Below are 9,272 nucleotides of genomic sequence, written 5' to 3'. Positions count from 1 at the left end.
TCAACCCAATGCAGCATTAAATCAGTGCCTCCATTGCAGACTCTCAAGTGTCTTCTGTCTTGGTCAATAAAATGACGCTCAAAGCTACGCAGACAACTGATTAACTCTCAAGATACTTGTTTACTCATAGAGATTATGATGAGGCTCAAAATCAACTGCAGACTTTGAATAGTAATGTCCCCAGACTGCATGAATCATAGACTTATATTCAATATCATATGAACACATTAATATAATTACATTTGACATTTTAGTCACTTAGCAGACACTCTTATAAAGAGCGACTTACATTTAGTGCATTCATCTTAAAATAGCTAGGTGAGACAAGCACATATCACAGTCGGGTTGTTTTATGTCATTTCAGCAAGCCATGACACCAACCATTTCAGATTGTTCTGAAATCTTTTCTGGAGTTAGAAACAGATACGATAAGAATTTCGGAAACATTATTTTGTTGATATATAATAGGATCCTTGAAAATATCATTAATTGCACTTAAATTGGTCATTTTAATTTATAGGATTCATATAATGTTCAAAAATTATAGTACCTAACATCCAATTTTGACCAAACGTTTTTCTAACAATGAGTAAGACATGAGGAATCTAAAGAAGTGGTCAAAAGCCAGGCATAGTCCACCCAAATGACCAAATGACATATTGGTTTTCTTACCCTGTACGCAGACTATGGACCAGGTGTGACTTTCTTACCCTGTACGCAGACTATGGACCAGGTGTGACTTTCTTACCCTGTATGCAGACTATGGACCAGGTGTGACTTTCTTACCCTGTATGCAGACTATGGACCAGGTGTGACTTTCTTACCCTGTATGCAGACTATGGACCAGGTGTGACTTTCTTACCCTGTATGCAGACTATGGACCAGGTATGACAGCAGCAACCCATGCTTTGGTTTTGTTTACCTGACCACTGTTTCAAATGCTAACTCTTTTGCATTTGTGTCACAAATCCAATGTAATTCAAAGGTACCTATATTAGCATTCAGCGCTTCATATCCAAATCATATACAAGTAACATCATTGAGTTACACAATACATTTTTAGATACTTTAGGATGATTTGGACATGAAGCTGGAAAATGCTAATATCAATACCATTGACTTGCTTTGGGTTTGTGACACAAATGATGAAAAGTTAACATTTGAAACAGTGGACAGATAAACAAAACCAAAGCATGGGTTGCTGTCATACCATGTCCAGGGACTGCTTACACGGTGAGCGTCATCCACATAGCAATGATAGGGGAGATTATGTGAGGATATGACGGAGCTGAGTGACTTGGTGTATAGAGAGAAGAAGAGAGGGCCTAGAACGGAGCCCTTGGGGACACCAGTAGTGAGAGCATGTGGTGCAGACACAGATTCTCTCCACGTCACCTGGTAGGAGTGACCTGCCAGGTAGGATGCAATCCAGGGCTGAGAGGGTAGAGAGGAGGATCTGATGGTTCATGCCGTCAAAGGCAGTGGATAGATCTAGGAGGATGAGAACAGAGAGAGCCTGCTTGAGACAGAGGCGAGCAGTCTCAGTTGAGTTAGCTTCAAGACTCTTCTCTCCACACACCACACACTCAGCTCTGTCATATCCTAACATGGTCTCCCCTATCATTGCTATGTGGATGACACTCAACTACTTTTCTCCTTCCCCCCTTCTGACACCCAGGTGGCAACACACATCTCTGTGTGCCTGGCAGGCATCTCAGCTTGGATGTTGGCCCACCACCTCAAGCTAAATTTCGACAAGACGGAGCTGCTCTTCGTCCCAGGGAAGGCCTGCCTGTTCTATCACAGTTGACAACTCCACGGTGTCCCCTCCCAGAGTGCAAAGAACCTTAGCGTGACCCTTGACAACATCCTCGTTCTCTGCAAACATCAAAGCGGTCACTTGCCTGCAGGTTCATGCTCTACAACATCCGTAGAGTACGACCTTTCTTCACACACAAAGCGGCACAAGTCCTAATCCAGGAACTTGTCATCTCCCGTCCGTACTACTGCAACTCTCTGTTGGGTGGGTTTTCCGCTTCTGCCATCAAACCCCTGCGACTTATCCAGAACGCAGCAGCCCGCCTGGTGTTGAATCTTCCCAAGGTCTCCCATGGTAACGAGAGAGTTGGTCATAGACACCACACTCAATTGTTTTGGAAAGAAAAGAAAGAAGGGATGCTGGTCCATAGTTTTTTTTACGTCAAATGCATCGAGTGTTGGTTTCTTGACTGTGACGATCTTAAAGTCAGATGGGACGCAGCCAGTGGTCAGGGATGAGGTGATGTGATGTGGGAGGTGAGGAATCCAGATAGTCTTGAGGAGGGGATGGGGTCAATTGGGCAGGTTTTTATCTCAAACATCTAAATGTTTTTAATATATACTACAAATAATGTTGTTAATCTGTGTGTGTATATTCTGTATTAAAGAACAATGTAGCCTACCCTACCTGAATGTCACCATATGGTACCTACTCAAGTAGGCTACTCAACCACTTTCAGGAACTCCACTCCTTTAGGTGAGTAGGCCCTGTTCTACAGTGTATTGCAGCTTTAAAATGGTCCACAATGCCTTGCGGTGTCCCAGTTCCGATGCAATGTATTTACAAGCAAGAGTAATGAAATAGGCAGAGGGCGATTTTCCGCAGCGTGTTGGTCCGACCCCAAGGGCTAGCGCAGAGACGGCGCAGCGAAAAACTTTCAGCCATGGATATTTCAATGCACCTCATTTTCTTTTGATTCCGTTCTCTTTGCTGTGGACCGTATCACTTTGTCGCAGTTCATATAAGTGATTTATAGGCTTGCCCCGAGAAAATATCACATTTGCCGATTCCATTACTCAACAGCATCTATTTTTCCTAAACTTCAGTCCGGCTACAGAAGAGTAGGGGAACTTCTGTTGTTTTTTTCGTCACCTAGCCTACAACACGAAGGTAAGGTTACGTTTGTAGTTTCCCTCCTAATGTTAAGATGTTAACGTTACACTGTATCTTAACTAACCATTTACAACAGTATCCCAGGTGTAGTAATCGGTAATAGCAAGCGGTCGGGATAATGGAAACATTATTATTAGGCTGCATAGTGGAACAGTTGTGCCCGTTACAATATCACGGGTTCTTTCTCGCGGTGAATACTATCACACTTTTAAAACAAGAGCGGAACATTTCAGAGCCATTTGCCACACTTGTTTACTATGTGGCCCATATCTTTTACATCAACACATGCATTGGATCTCTACCTGAGAATAGCCTATGGTTTTATGACATGTTTATAAACATTTAATAATGGTTGATAATAGCTACATTGTGTCTCATGATGTCTGTAAAACATTACACCGTTTACACTTTTCAACACAGAATTTCCTCTGTGTATAGCCTATTTCCCACTCATAATTAAGCTAAACACTATTTAATATACCTATAGGGCTATTGTTAATGCGGACTCGGTTTATATTTCCAGTTACCCACTCTACCATTAGAGACTGAAACTACCTGTAGAGTAGGTCACTCCAATATTTTTGGCATAGTGATGTATTAGAGCAGTAGTCGAATGCAAATGGCTTCTTTCCTGCTTTCAGCATCTGTGTATTGACACTTTTTTCATACAATCAGCTATTACACACATGTTGAAGCAAACAGTGTTGGCCAGCAGATAGTGTTCTATATCAGTATCTGAGTCTTGTTTGTTTTGGGCTGTCTCCTGCACAGCACTGTCATTTTGTTGATAATATTAAAGAAACGTTGGCCTTCTCCGTAAAACTTTTCTTAGGACCTGTTTAATTTCCCTTCAAAGCTGTTCTATCTTAATCCCACAGCTGTGGTAAACATGTGTTCAATTACTGCACTAATGACTGATGGGACCGCCAGAACATGGACTAAACTAAACCCATGTCCTCATCATGTCCAAACCAACCCTCCAAACCCTTGGCCAGAGTAGAAGCCAGGAAATCGGGTCTGTTGCCCCAATCAGTGTTGCTCCTAAGGCCCTGCTCCCGGCATCAGGCTGGCACTTCAAAGCTGGCCTGCTTATAGAGCCATCATGGCAGGGGAACAAAGGCTGTATTATTGCTGCTGGCTAAACGTGCCGTCCAGATGTTCGAGATCCTGCCAGTGTTGACCTCCCGACTAGGGGAGGCGGGGGCCACTCTGGAGTCTAATATAACATCCAGCCAGCCTGATGTTAGGGAGGGAAAGGAGTGTGGGCCTCCAGAAGCTCCTAATGGAAAGCTTTACAGGAGCTGGGGCTATAACTGTGGCTGTGGCATGACTGGGGCTGTTTTTAATCCCTGGTGAGGGACAGACGTCTCAAACGCCGTCTCCCTAGAGATTTTTGGATTGAGGGGTTGGAGGGGGTTAGCCAAAATTATGAGCAAGTGTTCGGTTGTAAGAGTGTGCTCGAGGCGAGCCTATGTTTTTCAGGTGGCCTAATATAAGTACAGGATATTGTCTGGCCAAACTTTACCAGTGGAATAATTTATGTAATTTCCTTGTAGTTACGGTAACTAAACTTTTTGTATTTTCTTAACTGTCTAGACATATTTATTTTATGCTAATTTCAAAGTTGCATAATTTGCATATGTCTACAAACATGTTTACAATGTCTACAAATGTTTTCCACTAACAAGGCAATGTGAAGTGTTTCACACACAGACACCCCATCCACACAAGCAGAACTCAGTTTGGTTTTGAATAGTGGCTTTAATCTGTCACTCATTTGTAACAAACTTTATTGAAGACTGTAGGTTTTGTCATTGTAGTCAGACAAATGTAATTTAGGACCAGGTCTGACCTGAGGAGATGCTGCTCCTAGCTCCTGTGGAGGAGGGAGGAGGCTTTTAGTGATTAGATTTCAGAGAACCACCACAAGACATTCCTTCCTCTTTCTTGTTTTGGTATTTAGTTGGGAGTGGGGCTTCTGTTTGTAAAAAGAATGTAGCCTATACTTGTTTTATGTCATTCAATAGTACTTACCCTAGATTTAGCCTATTTAGCTTAGTGTTTTAATGATAGAATGTAATACAGTCCTTACGGTCTATTCCTTGTAATTCCTTCCTTCCAATATAAAAATAGTCAGCCCACAAAATCACCAACAAAAAAGCCCGTCACTGTATAGACTGTATAACTGATGTAGTCCTTTAACTGTGAGTAGAATCTAAGGTGTATTCATGTTAAACGCAGCCCTGAGATCAGAGGGCTGTGCACAGAACCATGGAGTTCCTTATCTCCACGTCACGGCCCATTGCATTCTCATCGGCCAGGAATCCACACTCTCTATGTTATTAGTTTCCTGGATGCCTGGCACTGACGTAGAGATGTAGTGGAATTCCTTCCTATAGAAAAGATATCTGCACACACTTTAATACATCTGCATATTTATTGTGCTGATGTTTTTGATCAGAGACCTTTTTCAAGAACTCCTCCCTATAGCCACCCAATGCTCCTCTATGCACAACTTCCTCAACCACTGGGGTCCCACAACCCAGTCTTACATACCAGGCTGTTTGACATTATGGTATATAAGGCCTGAGGCCATAGTATGACCAACTACCCAGGTCTGCTATGTGTGAGACATGAGAATGTGAGGCCAGGGCAGCACTTGATGGCGAACTGGGGGGATTTAAATACATTGTTTCTTAGCCTACTCCAAGACACACACACACACAAACAAGAGTCCCCACCACCACCACAATAAAACAGTGTCTGGCTGTGGCTGGGCAACAGGGATCCATTTCACAAGAGACCTAGTCTGGTACCAATTATACTAGAGTGTATAAATGGTTAGTAATTACAACGTAGCCCCGCAACAGGAAGTGCATTTTGAATTAAAGTTCAATGCTGTAAATAGTTTGTAAGCACCAGAACCCCCTATCGCACAACCCTGTAAAAAAAACTCATTATGGATTGTGGGGTTTGGGCTGTTTTACTTTTTGTAATCAGGATAGAGTTGAAGTAAATGTTTCTTTTGTTTTTGTCTTTTATATATCACTACCTCTGGTGTTAGGTCACTGCTCTGCTTTCAGACCTTCAATGGCCTTCAACCTATCTCCTTTGCCAAGACGTGATTAAATTGTTTCCCCCATAGTGAACAATGGCCTGTAAAGTACAAGGGGAACACAGGGGTTCATAAGGTCTAATCGCAGAGAAAGCAGACGTGGACTGTTTTCCTGCTAGAAGATCTTTTGTCCTCAAAACAGTTCAGTGGTTCCCCAAGGGGTTTCTCCCAACTCCCAGAGTCAAGTTGTGCCTGATTCTTTGTTTTAGCCCCATGATGAATACCCATTTTGTTTCTCCTCAAACGGACGTATGTTCTTCATGGAAATGTATGATATTCATACCAGTCCACTGCAGTACAGTTCAGCAGGAATACATCATAGTTGTAGACCTAAATAAATATGATCATCTAATCCGTGACATGTAAGGGATCTTACGTCAAGTGGCATCACTCCTACTTGCTGCCTGTCCCTCAACTGACACGGAATCAGTGCAAACGGAATTAGAGACAATGATGTAAGGGGATGTCCTTATCCTTCCTACCTATGGTCACGAAACCTCACCACACGAAACCTCACCCCAGCACAGCCATATTTCCCATGGCTCAGAGCTGTACATGATCACTCTATATCGGATATTATCTCTGTGGCAGTGACCTGTTGTAGGGGTTGGGAACCTGGGCCAGTTCCTGGCCTGGTAAAGAGATGGCAGTGCCTGGCCCGTGTCCCTGTGTGTGAGAGGACCCAGAGGGACATATGGTGGCTTGTTTACACTAGCATCAGTCAGTGGAAGTCCGAGCCCTCGTGCCAACTCTCTGGGCTCCTGTAGCCCTGGATCTTTGGGCTGGCAACAGCGGGAACAGCCATGGCAGCAGCCTGGGTCTCAGCGGACACACCGCTCACAGTACCTTGTACTCGCACACCTCACTAGGCAGACAGGAAGCCAGCCCAGGGACCACCAGCCTGAACTCTGGAGCCATGCCACATTGAGACAAATGACAAATGCATCTTGGGTCTAGTGCTGTGGCGGTCACAAAATTTTGTCAGCTGGTGATTGTCAAGCAAATAACTGTCAGTCTCATGGTAATTGACCGGTAATTAACACAAACACATTTAGCATCTCCTGGCTTCCAACATAGCCTACAAGCCACTGAAGCAGACCTTTGGAACCTCTACATTTTAAAAAGTCTCATAAATCCATGTAATATAGCCTACACCTTTACAAAAAATACATTATTTATTTTAGACAGGTCTAAAGAAGCATGATATGAAGAAAATGTAGTCTATTTCAGAAGAACAGAATTGCATGCTCTGATGTTTGGTCCTGATCTGTGTAACGATATGCGCTGAGAGTCGGGAAGCAAGTACCGGGAGTGAGTGTTTTAATAAAATAAACAGAACAATACAAAACAAGAAACTCTGACAGCACACAGGCATGAAACAGAAACAGAAACAATGACGATTGGGGAAGGAACCAAAGGGAGTGACATATATAGGGAAGGTAATCAGGGAAGTGATGGAGTCCAGGTGAGACTGATGATGCGCAGGTGCGCGTAACGATGGTGACAGGTGTGAGCCATAACAAGCAGTCTGGTGACCAAGAGGCCGGAGAGGGAGCACACGTGACAATACCCCCTCCCCGGCAGGCGGCTTCAGCCGCAGGACGGCGACCAAAATGACGATCCCGTGGATAAGGAGCAGACCGGTCACCTCTGCTGAGGCGGGGGAAACCTGTCAGTCCGGCTGAGATGCGGGTGCGTGGCGACTTAGAGCGCCGGAGAGAGCATACGTGACGGTACCCACTCCCCGGCTCGTTCGGCTCCAGCTGCAGGTTGCCAACCAAAGGGACGATCCCGGGGATCAGGAGCGGACCAGTGACCCCTGCTAATACGCGGAACCTGGCTCCGGCTGGGGTGCGGGAACCTGACAGACCGGCTGAGGCAGGGGAGCCTGGCGATCTTGCTGAGGCATGAGAGCCTGTAGCGGCTCCCGGACCCGACGTCATTCCCACCGGGAAAAAAACACTCCCTGATGCTTCCCCTAGGTGAGGCGTCATTCTGTAACAATATGCACTGAGAGTCGGGAAGCAAGTTCAAGGAGTGAGTGTTTTAATAAAATAAACAGAACATAATACAAAACAAGAAACACTAACAGCACACAGACATGAAACAGAAAGAGAAACAATGACGCCTGGGGAAGGAACAAAAGGGAGTGACATATAGGGAAGGTAATCAGGGAAGTGATGGAGTCCAGGTGAGTCTGAAGATGCGCACGTGCGCATAACGATGGTGACAGGTGTGTGCCATAACGAGCAGCCTGGTGACCTAGAGGACGGAGAGGGAGCACACGTGACAATCTGGGTATGCCAAATGGCTTTGGGCTACACTAGTTCATTTAGCAGACAAGATTTGCTTAGAATTCTGTGACATTATTTTATATTATTTTATAGTATGAAGAATACAATTGAACAAAGCTGAATAAAATAGAAAGGATATTTTCTCCAAACGATTTGACAGAGTGCACATATGCGGCTATTCTGTGTTAAGCGGTTAACAAAGAAATATGTACTCCTATATGCTTAATTTAGAGTTATTAATGTAACTTTAGTTGTTCTACAAACGTTGGGCTATATGTTTTGATTGTTAATACATTGTAAGGCTGCATGATGCGACTCTAATGATGATTTGAAAAAAGTTGCTTGAAAGGCATGAGCTCTGTTTTATTTTTTTGTGCAGGCTGTACACACTTCATCAGTCTCTCATTCACAATTTGACAAACATTTGATAATGCCTCAAATCTCACAGCAGCATCCCCTTTGTGTGGCCATAATGCACCCTAAAATAAATCCATGCCTTTTGGGCCTGTGCCCTTCTCCCGGAGTGCTGCGTTGTGCCCTTCTCCCTGAGTGCTGTGCACTCCATTGGACATCTCACTCACATGGTTCTCCATCACGTGATCGGGTCTTTCTCACAGGCTACAAGTGAAGACAGACACATCGGGGACGCAACTGCGCTCGTCCTTATCCCATTCCGAGGTGCATATTGAAGATATTGGAAGAACTGTCCACATTTACTTTATCAGCCAACTAGATGAGTAGGACTAATTAACAGCAAAAGCACTAGCCTATGTAAATCTACTATCCCCCATAGTACAAAAGTTGACCTGTTATATTCTGTGTGAGAAATAAATATTCCAAACATAGTCTGGGACAGTTGTGGGATGCAATAGATCCCAAATTAATACAACCACTAGCATCCCAAAAACCTTTTTACGCAATGTGGCTGACG

The 9,272-nt window shown here is 44.1% G+C and overlaps 1 protein-coding gene across 3 annotated transcripts in view; it reads left to right on the top strand.

Annotated features, from left to right (window-relative positions):
* Positions 1–2,561: 2,561 nt before the first annotated feature.
* The window catches only part of LOC129866876 (ras association domain-containing protein 8-like), a 34,036-nt gene continuing 27,325 nt past the window's right edge, over positions 2,562–9,272 (top strand). For 2 of the 3 annotated variants that reach the window (XM_055939887.1, XM_055939886.1), the window contains exon 1: positions 2,570–2,929. The gene's annotated coding sequence lies outside the window, so the exon portion shown is untranslated. Of the gene's footprint in view, positions 2,930–9,272 lie in introns of all 3 variants that reach the window. The other variant, XM_055939888.1, reaches the window with a different exon arrangement.

This window comes from Salvelinus fontinalis, chromosome 12 (assembly GCF_029448725.1).
Source record: "Salvelinus fontinalis isolate EN_2023a chromosome 12, ASM2944872v1, whole genome shotgun sequence".
NCBI lineage: Eukaryota > Metazoa > Chordata > Actinopteri > Salmoniformes > Salmonidae > Salvelinus > Salvelinus fontinalis.
This window is presented reverse-complemented; position numbering and strand designations above follow the sequence as displayed.